The sequence below is a fragment of the Rhinopithecus roxellana genome, chromosome 15 (genome assembly GCF_007565055.1).
Source record: "Rhinopithecus roxellana isolate Shanxi Qingling chromosome 15, ASM756505v1, whole genome shotgun sequence".
NCBI lineage: Eukaryota > Metazoa > Chordata > Mammalia > Primates > Cercopithecidae > Rhinopithecus > Rhinopithecus roxellana.
Window position 1 is genome coordinate 42,726,937 of NC_044563.1, and position 22,415 is coordinate 42,749,351.

The following is a 22,415-nucleotide window of genomic DNA, read 5'->3' on the forward strand; positions in this document are numbered from 1 at the left end:
ACAGGAATAATAGGGGATTTTAACACCTCATTTTAAGCAATAGACAGATCATTCAGAAAAAAATGTCAACAAAGAAAGATTAGTGTTAAACTACATTCTAAACACAACAGAACTAATAGACATTTAAAGAATATTCCATCTAAGAGCCTCAGAATGCGCATTACTCTCAGCAGCACATGGAACATTCTGCAGAATAGACCATGTTAGACTGCAAAACAAGTCATACAGAAGTTTAAAAAATCACATTTTATTAAGTATCCTTTCTGACCACAGTCGAATAGTTATAAATTAATAACAGGAGGAACTTTAGAATCTATACAAATACATGGAAATAACATGCTCTGCAATAACCAATAGCTCAATGAATGAATTAAGAAAATTAACAACAAATTTTTGAGACAAAAAAGGAAACATAAAATAACAAAACCTATGGGATACAGCAAAAGTTCTAAATGTATAAATGACTAAAAATGTACAAATGATATGGTTTGTGTCCCTTCAAAATCTCTTCAATTGTGGGAGGGACCCAGTGGGAGGTAACTGAATCATGGGGACAGGTCTTTCCTGTGCTGTTCTTGTGAAAGTGAGTAAGTCTCACAAGATCTGATGGTTGCTATAACAGGCAGTTTTCCAGCACAAGCTCTCTTTGCCTTATCCACGTAAGATGTGAGTTGCTCCTCCTTGCCTTCTGCCATGATTGTGAGGCTTCCCCACCACGTGGAACTGTGAGTTCTCCACTAAACCTCTATTTTTTTTTTTGCAAAGTACCCAATCTTAGGTATGTTTTTATCAGCAGTATGAAAATGGACTAATACAATCAATGAAGCAATAAGTTGGTTGTTTGAAATGATAAACAAAATTTACCAGCCTTCTGCTTAATTAAGGAAAAAAGAGAGAAGACCCAAATAAATAAAATCAGGAATGACAAAGGAGTCATTATAAATTATACCATGGAAATATAAAGAATCATGAGAGACTACTATGAATATATATCAACAAATTGGAAAACCTGAATGAAGAAGGCAAATTCCTGGACACAACCAACTGACTAAGATTGTTACGAGGAATTGAATACCTGAACAAACCAATAAAGAGTGCCGAGATTGAATCAGTAATAGAAAAGTCTCCAATCAAAGGAAAGCTCAAGACCTAATGAATGGCTTCCCTGCTGAATTCCACCACACACCTAAAGAAGAACTAATACCAATTCTTCTCAAAGTATTCCAAAAAACTGAAGAAGAGGGGATTATTCGAAATTAATTCTAAGAGCCTAGCATTGTCCTGATAACCAAACCAGAAAAGAACACAACACAAAAAGAAAACTATAGGCCAATATCCCAATCCTCAACAAAATACCAGCAAACCAAATCTAAGAGCATATCAAAAAGATTACTCCCCTCGTAAAGTGGGATTCATCCCAGGGATGCAAGGATGGTTCAACAAATGCAAATTAATAACTATAATACATCACATTTACAGAATGAAGGACAAAAAAAATGACTATTTAATAGAGAACACATTTGGTAACATTAAACATCCATTTCCTGATAAACACTCTCAACAAATTATGTATAGAAGGAACATACCTCAGCATAATAAATGACATATATGACAAATCCAGAGCTAATATTATATAAGAAAATGGAAAAGTTGAAAGCTTTTCCTGTCAAATCTGAAACAAGAAAATGTTGCCTACTTTCACCACATTTATTTAACAGAAAAATGGGAAGCCCAGCCGGACTGTTAAACAAGAGAAATAAATAAAGGACATCCAAATTGGAAAGGAGGAAATCAAATTATCCCTGTTTGCAGATGACATAATTTTATATAGAGAAAGACCTAAAGACTGCACCAAAAAACTGTTGGAATGAGTAAACAAATTTAGTAATATAGAAGGATATAAAACCAATACATAAATTTCAGTAGCTTTTTTATATGCTAATAGTGAACAATCAGACAAAAAAAAAGCAATCCCATTACAATAGATATCAACAAAAATAAAACATATATAAAAATTTAATCAAGGAAGTAAAAGATCTCTGTGATGGAAAGGTACAAAATATTGATGAAAGAAGTTGACACAAATAAATGAAAAAGATACCATGTTCATGAATCTGAAGAATTAATGTAGCTAAACTGTCCATACTTTCCAAAGCAATCTACAGTCACAAAACACCCAAGACATTCTTCACAGACACACAAAAAATCCTAAAATTTGTATGAAACAAAAATTACCTTGAATAGCTTAGCAATTTTGAGAAAAAGGAACAAATTTGTAAGCATCACATGATCTGACTTCAAAATATAGTACAAAGCTATAGTAACCAAAAGAGCATGATACCAGCATAAAAAGAGCAATATAGAGAACCCAGAAATCCATGAATTTACAGCCAATTGATTTTTGACAAGAACAAGGATGGGGAAAGGATGGTCTCTTCAATAAATGGTTGTGAGAAAACTATATATCCACACACAGAAGGATGAAACTAGATGCCTATTACTCAGTACTTACAAAAATCAACTCAGAAAGGAGTAGACTTAAATGTAAGATCCTAAACGATGAAACTCTTAGAAGAAAAAATATACAGAAAACATTTATTTTGTGATATTGGTCTAGGCAAGTTTTTTTTTGATAAAACCTCAAAAGCACAGGCAATAAAATAAAAACAGACAAATGGAATAATATTAAAAACCTCTGCAGAGAAAAGGAAAAAATAAACAGTGAAGAAGTAATCTACATTATCTACATAATGTGATAAGATATGTGCAAACTATAAATCTGAAAAGGGTTAATATCTAGAATATGTAAGGGACTCAAACATTTCAATAGCAAAAAAAATCAAATAATGACTTAAAAAAGGCCAAAACATATGGATAGACATTTCACAAAAGAAGATATACAAATGGCCTACAAATATATTAAAAAACGCTCAACATTACTAACAATTAGGGAAATATAAATCAAAACCACTATGAGATATAATCTCAGTCCAGTTAGAATGATTGTTATTAAAATGAAAAAAAAATGACATGACTGTGGAGAAAGGGGAACTCTTGTATACTATTCATGGGAATGTATATTCATACAGCCATTATGAAAAACAGTATGGAGGTTCAACCCAAAGTTAAAAATGGAACTAACATTTGATCTTGCAATCCCACTACTGGGCCTATAGCCAAAAGAAATGAAATTGGTTTGTCAAAGAGATAGCTGCTCATCTATGTTCATTTCAACAGTATTAACAAGAGCCGAAATATGAAATCAACCTAAGTGTCCATAAATGAATGAAAGGATAAATAAAATAGGGTATATTTATACAATGAAATACTTTTAGCCATAAAAATAATGAAATGTTGCCATTTGCAGCAACATGGATGAGCCTGGAGGACATTATGTTAAGTGAAATAAACTAGGCACAGAAAAACAAATACCTCATTATCTCACTCATATGTGAAATCTAAAAAAGTAGAGAGTAGAATAATGGTGACTAGAGGCTGGGAAAGTCAAGGATATGGAAGGATAAGGAGACATTGGTTAATGGGTACAAAGTAACAATTACGTAGGAGAAATAAGTTCTAGTGTTGCATTACCCATTAGGGTGACTATAGTTAACAATAAAACACTGTATATTTCAAAATAGCTAAAAAAGGATTTTGAATGTTCTCACCAAAAAGAAATGATAAATGTCTGAGTTGATGTGTAATTAGCATATTTTTATGGGGTAGAGTGTGATGTTTTAGTACATGTGTACATTGCACAGCATCAAAAATATGTGATGTATGCCTATATTAAAACATACTGTACCCCACAAAATGTACAAGTACTATGTATAAATTTAAAATAAATAAAACTTTTTCAAGAGAAAAAACTTAATTTCTCCTAAAGTGTGTGCTGAACACAAAAATATACCTATTTATCATGGTAGGAGTGTTATACAACAAGTTGGTAAGGTTATTTAATGCCACCACTAATTCACTAAAGCATTAAGTAATTGGTCCTAATCACTAGACCTATAGGTGATGGAACAGGACCATCAACCCTGCTATCTAGGCCCCTAAGTCCACAATCTTTTCCCAAACCATCTCAAAAATACCTTCTTGATAATTCTCAGGGAAGCTTATTAGAAGAGCTAAATTTAATGAGGTAATTATCAGGAGTTTGGTCAGAAAACTCTAATAGGATGAAAGTAAGTCTGTTTGAAATGACTAAATGAGCATAAAAGAATGCCAACTATTCTAATTCCATGTAATGGAAAAGCATTGTCTGCTTCTTTTGTGTTTTAAACTGCACAATAGATATGATAAATTTGAAAAACAAATGAAAGAAGGAGATGCCCTTAAGGTCAGAGTTAGAGTCATTGCAACTGGTTTGAATGATGATCAAAATTAAAAAAAAAAAAAAAAAAGCTGGGAAGAGAGTGTTAATGAAAGAAGTACAGCATAAAGATGCAGGACAAATCTGGAGTCCTTTATTATAATCATACTCTACCACCAAATCTGCATGGCCTTAGCAGATTAATGTGCTTCTGTAAGCTCCAATTCCTTATTGCGTAAGTTTAAAATGTTGAACTAGGTGGTCTCTAAGGCCTATTATAGCTTTGATATTCTTTGAACTCATTTAGGAGTCAATAATAGAGGACTAACAATATATACACCGTAACATCATTTTCTTGCTTAAAAATTTTCAGTGAATCTCTATTGTAGTATAGCACTGTCATTAAGAATTTGCTTAATTTCTCTGAGTTGTAATTTTATTCAATTTTGTGAATATTTAAGATTATGTTTATAAAAGTATATTACAATACTCAGGAAATAGTAAGCATTCAATAAATTCAATTTTTTGAATTGAATTTATTTTTTGAATGAAAAAAGCATTCAATAAATAGCCAATGAACACTGGCTATTGTTATTGACTGTAGGATTTAGTTAATTTTTTACATGACTTGAGTAATTCCCTTTGATCTGGGTTTTGTCTATCTTCTTAGCATTGTCAGTCACCATTTTTTGCCTTATATATCATACTGAAGAAACACAAACTGCTTATAGTTCTCTTCTGTTCTTTCTTATGCCCTCTCAGGAATATTCATTTTTTTTTTTTTTTTTTCCGTAAGGGAAAAGAATAAAGCTTTCATGAAATAAAGGGCATAGAAAATATATAAAAATGACTGTTCAAAGGCCCAAAGTGATCCTGGGTCTTTGTTTCTCATTCTTGACAAGTTAACATAAAATTTCTTGCATTGGTTTTCCTCTTTAGTCTAAAAATTTGGCCCATGAAGTTGTGTTGATATGCCTGTTATTGTAAATATTTATGTGGCATTAAATAAAATCTTTGTAGCAAATACACATTATTTAATGACAATTTGCATGAAAAAACAACTCTTACAGTAATAATCTCTTGACATAAATTTTACAAATATTCTTGACTTCACTGACACTTTAATTATCAAGTGACATGTCTAGTCCCAAAGTAGAGAGTATGCATAATCAGTCAATTCACTTCACATGTTGTCACTAATCTTAATACTGTACTCCACAACTTCAAAATCTCTCCTCTACCATTGTGGACAGCAAGATAAAAAGTTTAATATACTTATCATTAAACATTTTGACTAATTTATTTTCTGGTGAATTTAAAACTCAAGGCAAATTTTTTGAAGATGGATTTTTCATTTATTTTAACAGGGATATTGATATCAGCAATTAGATGTCTTTGACTTTTTCTGTCAGAATAATCAATTAGCTTGATTTTACCTTTTGAGGTTCATTTAATTTCGTATTGAAAGATTTATTTTCTTTTCTTGCCGCCCTACTATGCTGCTTCTTGTGGTGGTTGTTTCAACCAATCATCTATTTTTCTATTTCTGGACACCATAAGACTACAAAATTATTTATTTGGTTGATTGTTTGATGCTCCATCCCCCTTCAAGCCCCACCAAAATGATATGATGTAGTTTATAAGATTATTTAGATGTAGTGGCTCTAGCCTTGGAAACAGCATTTTTTTTCCATAGAACTAAATTTCAAGAGGAATTTAATACATGGTTTATTTGAAATGAACAACAAAATAGAAAATACAGACATACCTTGGCGATACTGCAGGTTTGGTTTCAGACAACCACAATAAAGAAAAAATCATATGAAAGTGAGTCACACATATTTTCTAGTTTTTCAGTGCATATACAATTATCTTTGCATGATACTGTAGTCTCTTAAGTGTTCAAGTCTTTAAAAAGTACATACATTCATTAAAAATACTTCATAGCTAAAAATGTTAGTGATTATCTGGGCCTTTAGTGAGTCATAACTTTTTGCTGGTGAGAAGTTTTGCCTCGATTTTGACGGCTGCTGACTAATCATGGCAGTAGTTGCTGAAGTCTGGGGTAGCTGTGGCAATTTCTTAAAATAAGACAAAGAACTTTGCCACATTGATTGACTCTTCCTTTAACAAAGGAGTTCTCTGTAGCATGTGATGCTGATTGATAGCATTTTACCCACAATAGAACATCCCTCAAAATTGGAGTCAATCCTCTCAAACCCTGCCCCTGCTTTACCGACTAAGTTTATGTAATTCTCTAAATCCTTTGTTCTCATTTCAACAATTTTCACAGTTTCTTCACTGGGACTGAATTCCATCTCAAGAAACCACTTTGTTTGCTCATTCAAAAGAAGCAACTCTTTATCCATGTAAGTTTTATGACATTGTAGCAATTTAGTCAAATCTTTAGACTCCACTTTTAATTCTATTTTTCTTCCTATTTCCATAACATATGCAGTTATTTCCTCCATTGAAGTCTTGAATCCCTCAAAGTCATCTATAAGGGTTGCAGTTAACTTCTTCAGAACTCCTGTTAATAATATTTTAACATTCGCCCATGAATCACAGATGTTCTTAATGGCATCTAGAATGATGAATCCTTTTAGAAAGTTTCCAATTTACATTGCTTGGATAGCAGAGGAACTGCTATCTATGGCAGCTATAACCTTATAATATGTATTTCTTAAATAATGACTTGTAGGTTGAAATTACTTCTTGATCCATGGGCTGAAGAATGGATGTTGTGTTATCAGGCAAGAAAGCATTAATCTCCCTGTACATCTCCATCAGAGTTCTTGCTTGACTAGATGCATTGTTGATGAGTAGTAATATTTTAAAATAATTTTTTTTTTTTCTGAAGAGTAGGTTCCAATGGTGGGTTTAAAATATTCAGTAAACTATGCTGTAAACAGATATTTTGTGATCTAGGTTTTGTTGTTCCACTTATAGGCACAGGCAGAGTGGATTTAGCATAATTCTTAAGGGCGTAAGGGCCCTAGGATTTTTGGAATGTTAACAGGGCATCGGCTTCAACTTAAAGTCTCAGCTGTATTAGCCCCTAACAAGAGAATCCGCCTATCCTTTTAGCCTTTTAAATCAGGCATTGAATTTCATCTATTCTATTAGTTGGACCTTCTGAATATCTGAATAACTTGCTGCAGCTGCTACATCAGCACTTTCTTCTTCACCTTACAATTGCATGTTATGGAGACACCTTCTTTCCTTAAACCTCATGAACCAACTTCTAATAACTTCACACTTTCCTTCTGCAGCTTCTTCACCTCTCTCAGCCTTTGTAGAATTGAAGAGAGTTGGGACCTTTCTCTTGATTAGTCTTTGGCTTGAGGGAATGTTGTGGCTGGTTTGGTCTTCTATTCAGATTACTAAAACATTCTACATATCAGCCATAAGGCTGTTTTACTTTCTTATAATTCATATGTTTGCTTGTGTAACACTTTTAATTTATTTCAAGAACTTTTCCTCTGCATATGTAACTTTGTTAACAGTTTGGAATAACAGACCTTTCTTTATTTATTGGCTTCATGCTTTCCTCACTAAGCTTAATCATTTGTAGCTTTTGATTTAAAGTGAGAGACATGCAACTCTTTCTTTCATCTGAACACTTAGAGGCCCTTGTAGGATTATTAATTGGCTTATTTCAATACTGTTTTGTCTCAGGGAACAAGAAGTCCAAAGGGGAGAGTCCGGGGAAGGGCTGGCTGGTGGAGCAGGCAGAACATACATATACAGCATTTATCAATTGAGTTCATGGTTTTATTCGGGCATGATTTGTGATGCTCTAAAACAGTAATGGTAGTATCAATATCACTGATCACAGATCACTGTAACAGATTCAATATTAATGAAAACATTTGAAATATTGTAAGGATTACCAAAATGTGACATGAGATGGGAAAGAAGTATATGATGTTGGAAAAATGCTGCCAATAGACTTGCTCTTTGCAAGGTTGTCACAAACCTTCAACTTGTTAAAACATACACACGCTCTCTCTCTCTCTCTCTCTCTCTCTCTATATATATATATATATATATATATATTTATATATATATTTATATATATATATTTATATATATATATTTATATATATATATATTATATATATATTTATATATATATTTATATATATATTATATATATATATATATTATATATATATTTATATATATATTATATATATATATATATATTTATATATATATTTATATATATATCTGTATAGATACAGATATATGGTACAATAAAGCAAAAAAAGGTATGCCTATACCTAACACCTTAATCTAAACCAACTATATTTCTGCCATGACATGTGTGAAACAAACCAATATTTCAGGAAAGAATCTCTCAAATTTTCTCTTTGCCTATCATTTGATTGACTTAGTCACTCCATTTTTTTTCTTATTGTCAACAGAACAAGCAATTGTATCAACCATCTATGAATAAATAAAAGTTATTTTGAGAGACAAATATTTAGATTTTCATACTCCTTCCATTTACATATCCCGAGAAATAAACTTGATAGGTTCCATGCTTCAAATTTTGTCTCAGCATTAAAGCACCAGCCTTGAATTTCATGTACTGGATGCTCTTGCTGGGTAAAGTTGAACCACTGACAGCCATGCAATGATGCATAGAATCAAATAGTATTCAGGAAATACTTCAGTACTGACAGGACCATCAAACTTAAGATGAGTATTTATTTTGTGTCAAGTTATTTTATTGTAAAGTAATAAAATCACTTGATTGCTATTTTTCAGTATTTCTAAGAGGAAATCAGTGGACTCACATGGAGTGGAGTGAAGTGAAGGGAATAGATAAGATGTTAAATTTTGGACAAACTTGATAGCAGTATTCCAGGAGCAAATATAAACTTGAGAAGACATTTCTCTAAGTTAGTGATAAGAAGGCAAATCTTAGATACATGAGGTGTATAAAAGTATGTGTTAATCTGAGTTGACAGAAAGTTCACAAGAATAGAGAAACAGGCAGAATAAAGTAGAATGCATAAAAATAGACACAAATTAATATGGAAGTCTATTAAGTACATGATAAAAATGGCATCTCAAATCACTGAGTCACAATTGACTTTTTTAATAGATGATACTGGGACAATTAGTCATTTGGAATATAATTTTGATCCATCCTTTGCCCTGTCTTTAAGAATGTACTCTGAAAGGATCGGCAATGTAATAATAAAACATCACACCATGAAGGTAATGGAAGAAAGCAACAATTGTAAATTTTTTTTCCCCTTTAAATAAAACATGTTAAATTTCATTGCACTCCTCTTTAACATAGGTGTAAAGAATGGCATTCTAACTATGAGTCAAAATCCAGATACAATTTAAAAATTGATACATTTGAATACACATGATTTCTAAAACCACTTTTCATGAACAAAAAACCCACTACAAATAAAGTTAAAATGGGAGAATACATTTGCAATATATATACATACACACACACATACACATATATATGTATATATACATACATATAGGTGACAACACAGGTTTGAACTGTGCAGGTCCATTTATATGTGTATTTTCTTCTGCCTCTGCCACCACTGAGACAACAAGACCAACCTCTCCTCTTCCTTCTCCTCAGCCTACTTTGTGCTGATAAAATTTGTGTAAGAAAAAAGAGATGTTAGAACACAGACACATGTCTGTTCATTTGCATGGAAAGAAATACAGGAAAAGTAAACAGAAAGTTTGATAATTTGGTTGTTTCCAGGTTTTGGCTAATAAGAATAAAGCTGTTGTGAAATTTTATATACAAATCTGTCAGTTTTTGCTTTTTTAAAATGCTTTAGGTGAATCCTACTAATCCAATGGCTAGAATGCATAGTATGCTTATGTTTAACTTTTGGAAAAATAGAAAAGCTGTTTTTCTAAGAGATTATATCATTTTATATTCCAGTTTGCAGTGTATTAAAGTTCCAGCCTGTCACCAACTCTTTGTGAAATGCATGTTTTGCAAATATTCTTTTCCAGTCAACAGATTTCTTCTTTCTCTTTTCTGATGGAGTCTTCTAAAGGGCAAAACTTTTAAACTTTTATAAAGACCTATTTATTCTTTTATATTTTATGTTTTTATGTCCTATTAAAACACCTTTGTCAAATCCAAAATCGTTTATTGTTTAAATCTACATATTTGATAGTTTTAGCTTTAGGTCTGTAATCTATTTTCAGTTAATTGTCATAAATGCTGTGAGGAAAGGTTTGAGATTTACTTTTATATATATAGTTACTCAATAGTTTTGGGGCAACTTATTGAAAAAAGTTATCTTTTCCCACATTGAATCACTTTAGTACTTTTGAACAAAAATCAGATGACCACCAGGACTCCTTTGCAAGAGCTCCCAAAGGAAGCACTAAATATGGAAAGGAAATACCATTATCAGTCACTACAAAAACACACTGAAGTACACAGAGCAATGACACTATGAAGCAACCACATACACAGCTCTATGTTATAACCAACTAGCATCATGATGACAGGATAAAATTCACACATAACAATAATAACCTTAAATGTAACTGGTCTAAATGCCCCAATTAAAAAATGCAGAATGGCAAACTGGATAAAGCACAAAGTGTCATCAGTATGCTGTCTTCAAGAGACCCATCTCACATGCAAAGACACACATAGGCTCAAAATAAAGGGATGGAAGAAAATTTATGAGCAAATGAAAAAGAGAAAAAAGGAGGGGTCACAATCCTAGTCTCTGACAAAACAGACTACTTGCTTTCCAAGACTTTGTGGAATCCTGAAACATGGATTTTTATGCTATAGGAATAAACAAACACTTCTTGCTGGCAAAAATGCGTTGATTATAATGGTTCCTATTTTGATTAATAAAGATGTGTTTGAGCCTAGTTATAATGATTTGAAATTCATGGTTTGAAACCACAATTATGTTTGCACAAACCTAATATAATCAGTATTTTCCCCTTAAATGTTAAATAGAATTCACTAATGAAGTCTCCTGTTTTCTTTTGTGGGAAATGTACACACACACACACACACACACACACACACACATATTTAAGTTATTTCTTTACTAAAATTTGAATTTGATTTTTTCAAAGTGGTTGAAATTAATAAATAACATGGAACTTTTACTTTTCAAAATGTTTTCCTATTATTCCTTTAATGTTGATTTTTTTCTCTCTGCAGTCTGGTAGGGGTTTATCAATTTTATTATTTTTCTCAAAATACTAGCTTTTGGTTTCTTTGATTTTCTATATTGTGTATCTGTTTTTTTATTTTAATGATTTCTGCTTTTCATTATTTCCTTTTCAGTACTTATAGATTTAATTTGCTCAACTTCCCGAGTGTCCTGAGGCAAAAATAAAAAGTCATTATCTGAGACTTTCCTTCTTATTTGACATAGACTTTACTTTTAATGCTTTACTTTTTCTGATTCCTGCTTTAGTTTCATCTACAATTTTTGATTTGCCTTGTTTTTATTTTTTTTGCTTAAAAATGCTTTATAATTTCTATTTTTTATTTTTCTTTGAACCATGCATAATTGTGCAATTTAGTTTCCAAGTATTTGGTAATTTTCCAGCTGTCTTTCTATTATTATTGTTTAATTTCATTGTAGTCAGAAAATACACATTTAATAAGTTTGTTTTATGAACCAGAATATGGTCTAATTTTGTAATGTTTCTTATGTTTAAAATACACATATGATTTTGGATGAAGAGTTGCATAAATGTCAAATACATCAGATAAGTTGACAGTGAGGTTAAAGTTTTACATATCTTTACTAATTTTCTGTCTACTTGTTCTGTGAAATATTGAGAGATGTGCTCAAATATATTTTTGGATGTATTCCTCCTTTTATTAGTATAAGATTATGCTGTTTTGTGAAGTTCTGCTGTTAGATGCATTATTATCTTGTTGATGAATTGTTTGTAATTATAAAATTATTATTATTTGTAATAATTTTTACTCTGAATTATACTTTGATATTAGGTTTGCCATTGTACCTTTCTTTTGATAGTGTTAGCACGATATATTATTTCCTATCATTTGATTTGTCTTTATAATTTTTTTATTATACTTCAAGTTCTAGGGTACATGCGCACAATGTGCAGGTTTGTTACATATGTACACGTGTGCCATGTTGGTGTGCTGCACCCATTAACTCATCATTTACATTAGGTATATCTCCTAATGCTATCCCTCGACCCTCTCCCCCCTCCCCACAATAGGCCCCGGTGTGTGATGTTCCCCTTCCTGTGTCCAAGTGATCTCATTGTTCACTTCCCACCTATGAGTGAGAACATGCGGTGTTTGGTTTTCTGTTCTTGAGATAGTTCACTGAGAATGATGGTTTCCAGCTGCATCCATGTCCCTACAAAGAACACGAACTCATCGTTATTTATGGCTGCATAGTATTCCATGGTGTATATGTGCCACATTTTCTTAATCCAGTCTGTCACTGATGGACATTTGGGTTTGTCTCTGTAATTAAAGCAAATTTATTTTAGGCAGCACAGAGCCTTGATAACATTCAACCTGATTTTTCTGCTTTTTGATTGGTGTTTACATCATTTATATTTTATATGATTACTAATATAGTTTGGATTACGTCTCCCATCTTGCTATTTATTCCCATTTGTCTCATTTTTACTTTATCAACATTTTTTCGCACTCTCTGCCTTATTTTAAATTAATTCAACATTTTTAACCATTTCATTTTATCTTCTTTGTTAGTTTATTAGTTTTTACCTATTAATAAAATATGAGTAGTTGTTCTTTAGGATTCATAGTTGTTCTTTTAGGATTTATAGTACACATTTTTAAATTATTTAGTTATACACTCTGTGTACACTGGTAACACCAGAACACTTTATTCCTCCTCTCCAATTCTTTGTAATGTTGTTAATATAAATTTTATTTGTACATTTTTCACAAACTCTATATAATACATTGTTATTGTTTTTGTATTGTCAATTATCTTCAAACATATTTTTAAAATAAAAAATATATTCATTAATGTAATTGCCATCTGTTTTTTTTTTTTCCTGTCTGAAGGACTTCCCTTAAATTTTTTTTAGTGAAAATCTGCTGTTGAATTATTTCAACATTTTATATTTGAAAAACACTTTATTTTATCTTCATTTTTGGTAGACCTATTCATTGGTCACAGAATTCTTAGTTGACTGTTTTGTTTGTTTCCAAAAGTTTCAGGATGTTGTTTCATTGTCTTCTGACAAGCTTTGTTTCTAACAATAAATAATTTCTTTGTCATTTCTATCTGTGTTTCTCGGTATGAAATATCTCTGTTCTATCTCTGGCTACCTTTAATATTTCTGGTTACCAATTTTTAATCAATTTGATTATAATGTGTATTGGTCTTTATTTTTTCATGTATTTAATGCCATTCTATGACCCCAATTATGCATAATATGAGGCAGAGTTAGTTTTTTCCATAACTCTCTGATGCTATTATTTTTTAACTACTTTTACCTATGTATTTCATTTTAGACAGTTTCTTTTATTATGCATCAGTTTCAACAATATTTTTTCCTAGTGTGTCTATTCTGCTCCTTATCCTCCTCAGGATAATTTTCTTTTTCTTTTTTTTTTTTTTTTTTGAGATGGAATCTCACTCTGTTGCCCAGGCTGGTGTGCAGTGGCCGACCTCAGCTCACTGCAAGCTCCGCCTCCCGGGTTCACGACATTCTCCTGCCTCAGCCTCCCGAGCAGCTGGGACTACAGGCGCCCACCACCACGCCCGGCTAGTTTTTTGTATTTTTTAGTAGAGACGGGGTTTCACCGTGTTAGCCAGGATGGTCTCGATCTCCTGACCTCGTGATCCGCCCGTCTCGGCCTCCCAAAGTGCTGGGATTACAGGCTTGAGCCACCGCGCCTGGCCAGGATAATTTTCATCTCATGCAATTAGATTTTATGTCTAGAAATTCAATTTTGCACTTTTCTGTCTTCTATGCTTCTCTTTAAAGTGGTCATGGTTTTGCCTACTTTCTTTACCATATGGAATATATTTTAACTCTTTTATGTTCTTGTTTAATTGTCACCTGTGTCTTTTTGGTTTTTATTGATTCATTTTTCTCCTTATTGTGGTCAGATTTTTCTGCTTCCTTCACATCTCTTAATATTTTATTAGATGTCAGGCATTGTGGACTTTAGCTTGATGAGTACTAGGTATTAGTTTCCTTAAATATTCTTGAGCTTTATTCTGTGGTTCCATGGTGCAGTTTAATTTCTTAGGATCGGTTTTTTCCTTTGAAGACTGCTTTCTTAGCTTGCCTAAGTTGGTCTAAAAGAGTGCCATATTTGTCCACCCTACTCAGGTAATAGCCTCCTGAGTCCTCTACCTAATGCTGTTTCATGAATTATGATAAACATTTTCGCCCTGTTTAGTGGGAACACAAACTGTATCTGGCCATTTGTGAGCTTCACAGCTTCTTCCTCTTGCCCCTTTGTGGTGTTTCTTTCCTTGGTCTTGAGTAATTCCTCACACTCATGCACAGCCATTACTCAGTGGAAGATTCAGGTGGAACTCTGTAGATCTTGCCTGCTTTTTGTGTAGGCTGTAGCGAATTCCTGTAATTTTATGTCACCTCAGTATCCATTTTGAATATAGGTTTAACTTTTTCATACCAGAAGCAAGGCTTAGTTACTCTTAACACAATTTACACTTTTCTGCTTCCTCCCAGTTTTCATTATAAAAGACAAATATCTGCCGTATACAACCACATCTGGTGATCACATCCCTGTGGTATATAGAGATACAATCTACTTAACTTTCCCCACTGACTCCCGCACTCCACATGCACTGCACAGATACATCTTAGTGATCACCTCTTAATCACAGTATGACCCTGCTGAATGCTTGTTCTAAACCCACGAATTCGAACTCTCCACAGGAGGGAGAGTAAATTAGTTCAACCATTGTGGAAGACAGTGTGGCGATTCCTCAAGGATCTAGAACTAGAAATACCTTTTGAGCCAGCAATCCCATTACTGGGCATATAACCAAAGGATTATCAATCATTCTACAATAAAGACACATGCACATGTATGTTTATTGTAGCACTATCCACAATAGCAAAGACTTGGAACCAACCCAAATGTCCATCATTGATAGACTGCATTAAGAAAATGTGGCACATAAACACCATGGAATACTATGCAGCCATAAAAAAGGATGAGTTTATGTACTTTGCAGGGACATGGATGAAACTGGAAACCATCATTCTCAGCAAACTATTGCAAGGATAGAAAACCAAACACCACATGTTCTCACTCATAAGTGGGAGTTGAACAATGAGAACACATGGACCCAGGGTGGGGAATATCACACACCGGGGCCAGTCAGGGGTGGAGGGGGGGGGGCTGGAGGAGGGACAGCATTAGGAGAAATACCTAACGTAAATGAGGAGTTGATGGGTGCAGCACACCAACATGGCACATGTATACATATGTAACAAACCTGAACGTTGTGTACATGTACCCTAGAACTTAAAGTATATTAAAAAAAAAAAAAAAAAAAAAAAAAGAACTATCCACAGGAAATTTCCTTGGGTAACACCCCAGACCCCTATAAAGGCCTTGGCCCATAGGTCCATCTCTTTCTCTGACTCCTACTTTTAGGTTGAGGGCATGGCCCCTGTGATCTTTCCATTGGCCCTCGTTGGTACTTCTCTTTTGTTGACCTATGAATAATAAATGACTTCTGCTATTTCATGTGTTTTTGTTCTGTTGCGCCCACTGTGTCTCACCTGACTGACCCACCTGGATCTAACTTTTCTCCTGGTCAAGGCTCTCCTGAAGAGTAGATATCTTCGTAGAAATAAACTGGACAAGGGAAAGAAAAGATATGCAAGTGTATCTGCGAGTATAAACAACACATTTTGAGAGGAACACTGGTTATGGGTCAGATACTTAGGCATTAGATTATTTGCCAGGATAAAAAAATGTATCCCCCAAGAGGCTAACTGCAAACATCCAAAACCACATCCCTTAGATCCCCATGAGAGTAAAGCTACTGATTATAGTCACTATCCAGATAAACACTTCAATGCCAAATTAGAGCAAACAACAGTAGTTCCCTCCACTTTCACTCTATGCCACACTCTTAGATCTGGTAACTGCCCCCCAAATTGTAGCCACCACAACCTCTTCATATTTGAATCCTGTCACTTTGACAGAGAGAATGAGTGCCAGGCTTTCTCAGGACTCCAATTCCCACACTAAAACCTGGACATTATCCAGAAAGCAAACTGGGACAATAGCAGGGCTAACCTTGTAAGTTTCCCATCTTTTGGTGACTACTTGTCTTAAACAGTGGTTGTCAAACAACTGAAAACTATTGTTTCATATATTATGCCCATTTTTAAAGTTGTTGAAGGTGAAAAGAAAAAATAGTCCCTAGTGTTCTATAATGGTTGTAAACGAAAAGTTAGCTGTATGGTTTAAACTAAGTTTCTCAACTTTCCATAGCTCTATCTTCTGGAAGTATAAAATGAAGGATATTATCATTACCTTACAGTGTTATGGTGAGAATTAAATAATATTGACCTTGATATGGACATGGTATAATGTCTCTACTTTTTAAGAGTTTTATCAAATGTTAGTTGCTCTCTTCCACTCATTTTCCTTAATCAAAAATGAATTAGCATAATTTGAATATGCAGTTTATCCCACAAGGTAACATAATTTGTTATTTTATGAGGAAGAAATAGAGGATAATCTATCCCCTTAAAAGAATTGTCTGAAAAGTGTTGCAGCAGAAAATACTTTTTACTATGTTTTATTAGATTAGGCTCACAGCTCCAGCCCTTCCCCCTGCAAATTTTATAGAAATCAAACAGAACTAACTTGCTGAATTAATTATCTGTGTTTTTCACCATAGATATAAAACTGCTGCTCTCTCACACATGAAAACGCTGAAGGCAGAGACTGTGACTATACCCATGTATAGTTGCCAGCCTCTAAGATGGACCTCATAGATCATCCTTCTGATACTTATCCCTTTCCTTAGTTACCTCCAAAAATATATTACGGCAGGTCTGTGTGTCCAATAGAATAAAGTGGAAATAAAGAAATGCCAGCTTGTGATTCTAGAGCCCTTTCTGAAATAACTTACTCTGGGAAAAACCAACTGCCATTGTATGAGCAGCCATATGGAGAGGTCCATGTCACAGGGAGCTGAGACCTCCCACCAACCACCATGCAAATGGCTTGATTGGCTCCTCCAGCCCCAGTCAAGCTTCCAGATGACTACAGCTTCAGCATATATTTGGCTGCAACCTCCTGAGTGATCTTGAGTCAGAATCACTAGCTACACTACACTCAATTTCCTAATATTTGAAATTGTTAGATATTAAATGTTTAATAACTGAGTTTTGGAGTAATACTTTATGCAGGCTAGATAAATAATACTGATTCTGCTATTGCAATGTGGATATGCTGTCATAACAAATATCTAAAAACTTGAAAACTAGGAAGTGGTTACAAGCTGAAATGATATTAAGAAGAGTGTTCATTGAAATGTTGAGCATGTGTTCTTTTCTTTCCTGCTACTTACAGTAAATAAGAAATGAGAGAATTAAACAAAAGGAAAGGCTAATCTATGTGTAAAATGTTGAGATTTCATCGTTTTAAATTTTTAAGCTTCCACAGGTAGCAAAAGATTTTAAAATTAAGACATGGCCTCTGAACAAAGAGTAAGGAAAACAAGGTCCAAAGATGCAGTAAATACCATGATTAAAAATTATGTTTAGCTTAGATAATTTGAAGGTGGTACTTCCAGATACACCTTTCTGTCAGGTAAATTCCTTCCAGACAGATTGGGCTTCTAGGAAGGTTAGCTGTAGAGATCCAAGGTAAAGAAGGGCTTATCTTGGAGAGATTTGTGGGTGTGAATTTTACCTAATGGAATGAACTGCAAGAAGATTCACAAGAGATTGAAAAAGTTTTTAAGATAATATATCAATAGAAACATTGCCAGCTTGGATGAAAAGGGACAGAAGGAGTACACAATGAAAGGCCTTTGGGCCTGCTAGCAGGAAATAGGTTGAAAGGACTACTTACCTGCAAATACATACCACATCTCCTGTAAAAGAAAGAGTGGTTCAGTGGAAACAAGAACCCAGAAGGGAAAGCCAAGGGCTATGACTTCTGGGCAGAAGCAAACTGACACTTAAAGAACTTGCTACATTTCTCCAGTTGGATCTCAGAATTGCTAGAAATCCAGACTACTATGTGCCACTCATTTCCCTCTTTTATAGAAAAAGAATTGTAAATGTATATAGAAGTGCGTGTTTCACATGTGGCAGGTATGCCTATCATTACAGCCAGAGGGCAGACTGTGGTAATAAGCGTGTAAGATACCCCCAACTAATCCCCACCTCCTAGTACTCACATCCTTGTATATTTACTTCCCACATTCTATTATGGAAGGTCTGTGTGTCTGATAGAATAAAACAGAAGAGACAGGGTGAGACTTTCGAATCTATAGGACATAAAAGACTGAAAATTTTCTCTCTCTCTCTCTCTGGAGGAAACCACCTGTTATAAGCAAACCTATACAATTGATATTTGAATCACGTTCTCTAGCACATGTCAAGCCTCCAGATGATTGTAGCTCCAGCTGACAGCTTGACTGCCACCTTTTGTGAGAACTTGAGTTCAAACCGTTCACAAATCTGCTCCAGGATCCCTGATCCTTATAAACTATTAATATGAACAAAATATGGATTTAAGCTGATATGTTTTGGGGGTATTTTACTTACCGAAAATAGATAACTAATATACCACATGTTCAGAATAATGGTATGTGGTGAAACTGATCTGAGAATCAACCTGTCTTATTGTCTCACCCGATACAAATTGAAGTGGAAGGCAGGAAGTATGGTTCACACCTGTAATCCCAGCACTTTGGGAGGTAGAGGTGGGTGGATCACTTGAGGTCAGGAGTTCAAGACCAGCCTGACCAACATGGTGAGACCCCGTCTCTACTAAAAATACAAAAAATTAGCTGGGTGTGCTGGTGTGCGCTTGTGGTCCCAGCTACTTTCTGGGCAGGAGAATTGCTTGAACCTGGGAGGTAGGAGGTTGCAGTGAGTCAAGATCGTGCCACTGTACTCCAGCCTGGGTGAGAGTGAGACTCCATCTCTAGAAAACAAAATAAAATAAATGGTAGAATCCATTATCATCACTAACAACAGTAGCATCTAGACATGGTTTCTGCTACTTGATTTTCCCTGAGCTGTGTCTACAGAAGGACTGAAAGCACCTTAAACTGGTATGTTGTACAATGACTTATTGAAAACTTACTATGTTAACTTGGCTTTTACACTCCTTTGTTGTCATTCATACTTAGCACATATCTAATTATTTATATTTCCCCAAAGTGTCATATTTTTAAACATCTTTATATATAATTTTTCCTTCATCTTATTACCTCCTTGTCTATCTGATAACATTCTTATCCTCCATCAAGATGTTGTTCACATAATTTCTATAATGCCTTCCATACCACCCTAATGAACATCAACTCCTTTTGCCTGTTAAAATGTGACTTGAATATGATTCTTCTTAATAGTTATTCTAAAATATTTTTATATTCCCAGTGTCTTATACAGTAACATACACAGAATATGTTATTAAATATTTTATGGGTAAAGGAAATAATTAACAGATGAGGCAGCACCATGAGGACACCTGATGAATATTAAATATATAAGAAAAGCTCTGGAGTAAGGAGATGTCATGTGCAATGAGATAGGGAAAATTATTATTACATTGTTTCTAAAAGGGTCAGTACCTTATAAATTACAAATACTTCATATACCACAAAGACAGACTACTTAATTGTTTTACAGAACTCTCAGATTCGATTCTAAGAACCTAGTAGGCAGGATCCATGTCCATTATTAAGCTCCAGCATGCCACAGGTGTTTAGTAAATGTGTGCAGAGAAGTCACGAAGGGGGGAAAAAGGCTGTGTTTTTTACTTTGTAGATTATTAGTGAGAATAGCTGAGTATAACAGTCATTGACTTACTGTATCCCTATTTATATTTCCAAAAATCATAAATTATGTTTCATGACTAGCATATCTAGTCAAAAAAGGAGCCAAGCAATAGAACTAAGCCAAATGAAATTCCAGCTTCAGCATACTTTCTAAAATGGCACTGAGAGAGTTTAGGTAGCAAGTAGCAGGACCAGAGGAGAGGGGTTTCATCTCACTTCTCAACACACATTTACTAAACACCTGTGGCATGCTGGAGCTTAATAATGGACATGGATCCTGCCTACTAGATTCTTAGAATCGAATCTGAAAAATAAGAAAACGTGGTAAATCACTAATAGAATAAAGAATAAAGTGCTATAAAAGATGTGGCAAATACATAGCAAATGAAAAGAGGAGAAAGAGAATTTGGAAATGTGGTGGATCATGAAGGGCTTGATGTAGAAGGAGACATCTCAAATAGGCTCTAAAGGTTAGACGCCCAACCGTATATTCAAGTCCTTATCTACTGATTGTAAGAATCAGCATAGCACAGGATTAAAAACACCACATTTAGAGCCAGAAAGAACAGAGCTGCAATCTTGCTTTTTGTTATTACTAATTATAGGACCTTGACTATATGATATTGCTTTTCTGTGTCTCAATTTTATAATATGTAAAATGAGGATAATAATAGTGCCATCTCATTTTATTATAAGAGTTATGTAAAAACTGTAGAAAAATATTACACAACCTGGCAAACAGGCAGCAACAAATGCATTGAAGTTATTATTATGGTTGTTGTTATTGTGATTTTAGCTACCTGGAGACCCACAGAGATGAACTGATCCCTTTACTCATTCTTACTGCCATGAAAATGTGATACTTGAAGTTGGGGCAGCATTCATGTCACCATGTGAAACAGCCAAGAGAATAATATAATGTTGGCCCAGCTTTCATTGAACCTTTTAACCATACTGGCAGCATCTTACTGCCAGAGTGCTTGTTATGTGAGAGCTGTAATCCATGTATCTTAAGTCACCGTTTAACAGGTTTTCTTTACCTGCATCCCCAAACACTCCTAACTGATACATTGATCATCCAACAAGGCAATTTTAGAGTGATTAAGACATAGCAGGCACTGTAAGACATTATATGATTTTGATAGGTAGAAGTAATTTCATATTTGTTCTAGATGATAATATTTCAGAGACCCACTGGATCCCAGATTGAAAGAGAGGAAACCAAGAACTTTATACACTCAAACTGAAAGCCCATACCTTTCATTCCCCAAATATCCATGACCATGACAGAATCTGGGCTTCCTCATTCATAAGATGAAAGTAAAGAATAATACTTTATAGAACTGTTGGGAATATTAAATACAATAGTCCAAGAAAATTTTCTTTCATAGTACCTGGCAGTAGAAATTACTCATGAATTGGTATCCATTTACATTATTAAAGCAGAATGTTATTCTCTAGTGAATTTTCTTTAAAAAATTCTAAGTTATTTAATATGTAATAAATTAGATGCTTCATTTGAAGCATACATTCTTCCTGGATAGAGTTCAAATCTTCTCTTTATTTTGGTCCTTTCCCCTCATCCCCAATACCACAACCAATCACAGCCCAACTCAGAGAATATACTTATTTTTTGTTTTATTTTATAGAAACAGGATCTCACTATGCTGCCTGGGTTTGTCTGGAACTCCTAGCCTCAAATGATCCTCCTGTCTCAGCTCCCAAAGTTCTGGGATTACAGGCGTGAGACACCACACCCAGTCACAGAAGACATGCTTATTGAAATGAACATTTTCAAACTAGCTGTAGGTACAGAACCATCATTATCTCTTTCCATATGGAGGCTGCTTCGCAATTCCATTATACAGATGCAAATAAACTGAGAGTTGTTAAACAATTCTATAATACAATTTGTCCTTGGAAGTCAACATTTCTAAAAGCTAAATAGGAAAGCCTCACTTAAGCTTTTCCTTGATATATGCATTTGGTTCCTGGGTATAATGAAGAGAAACTTGCAAACTGTGAGAGAATTTCATTGAAATAACTCATTTTGATTATAATTT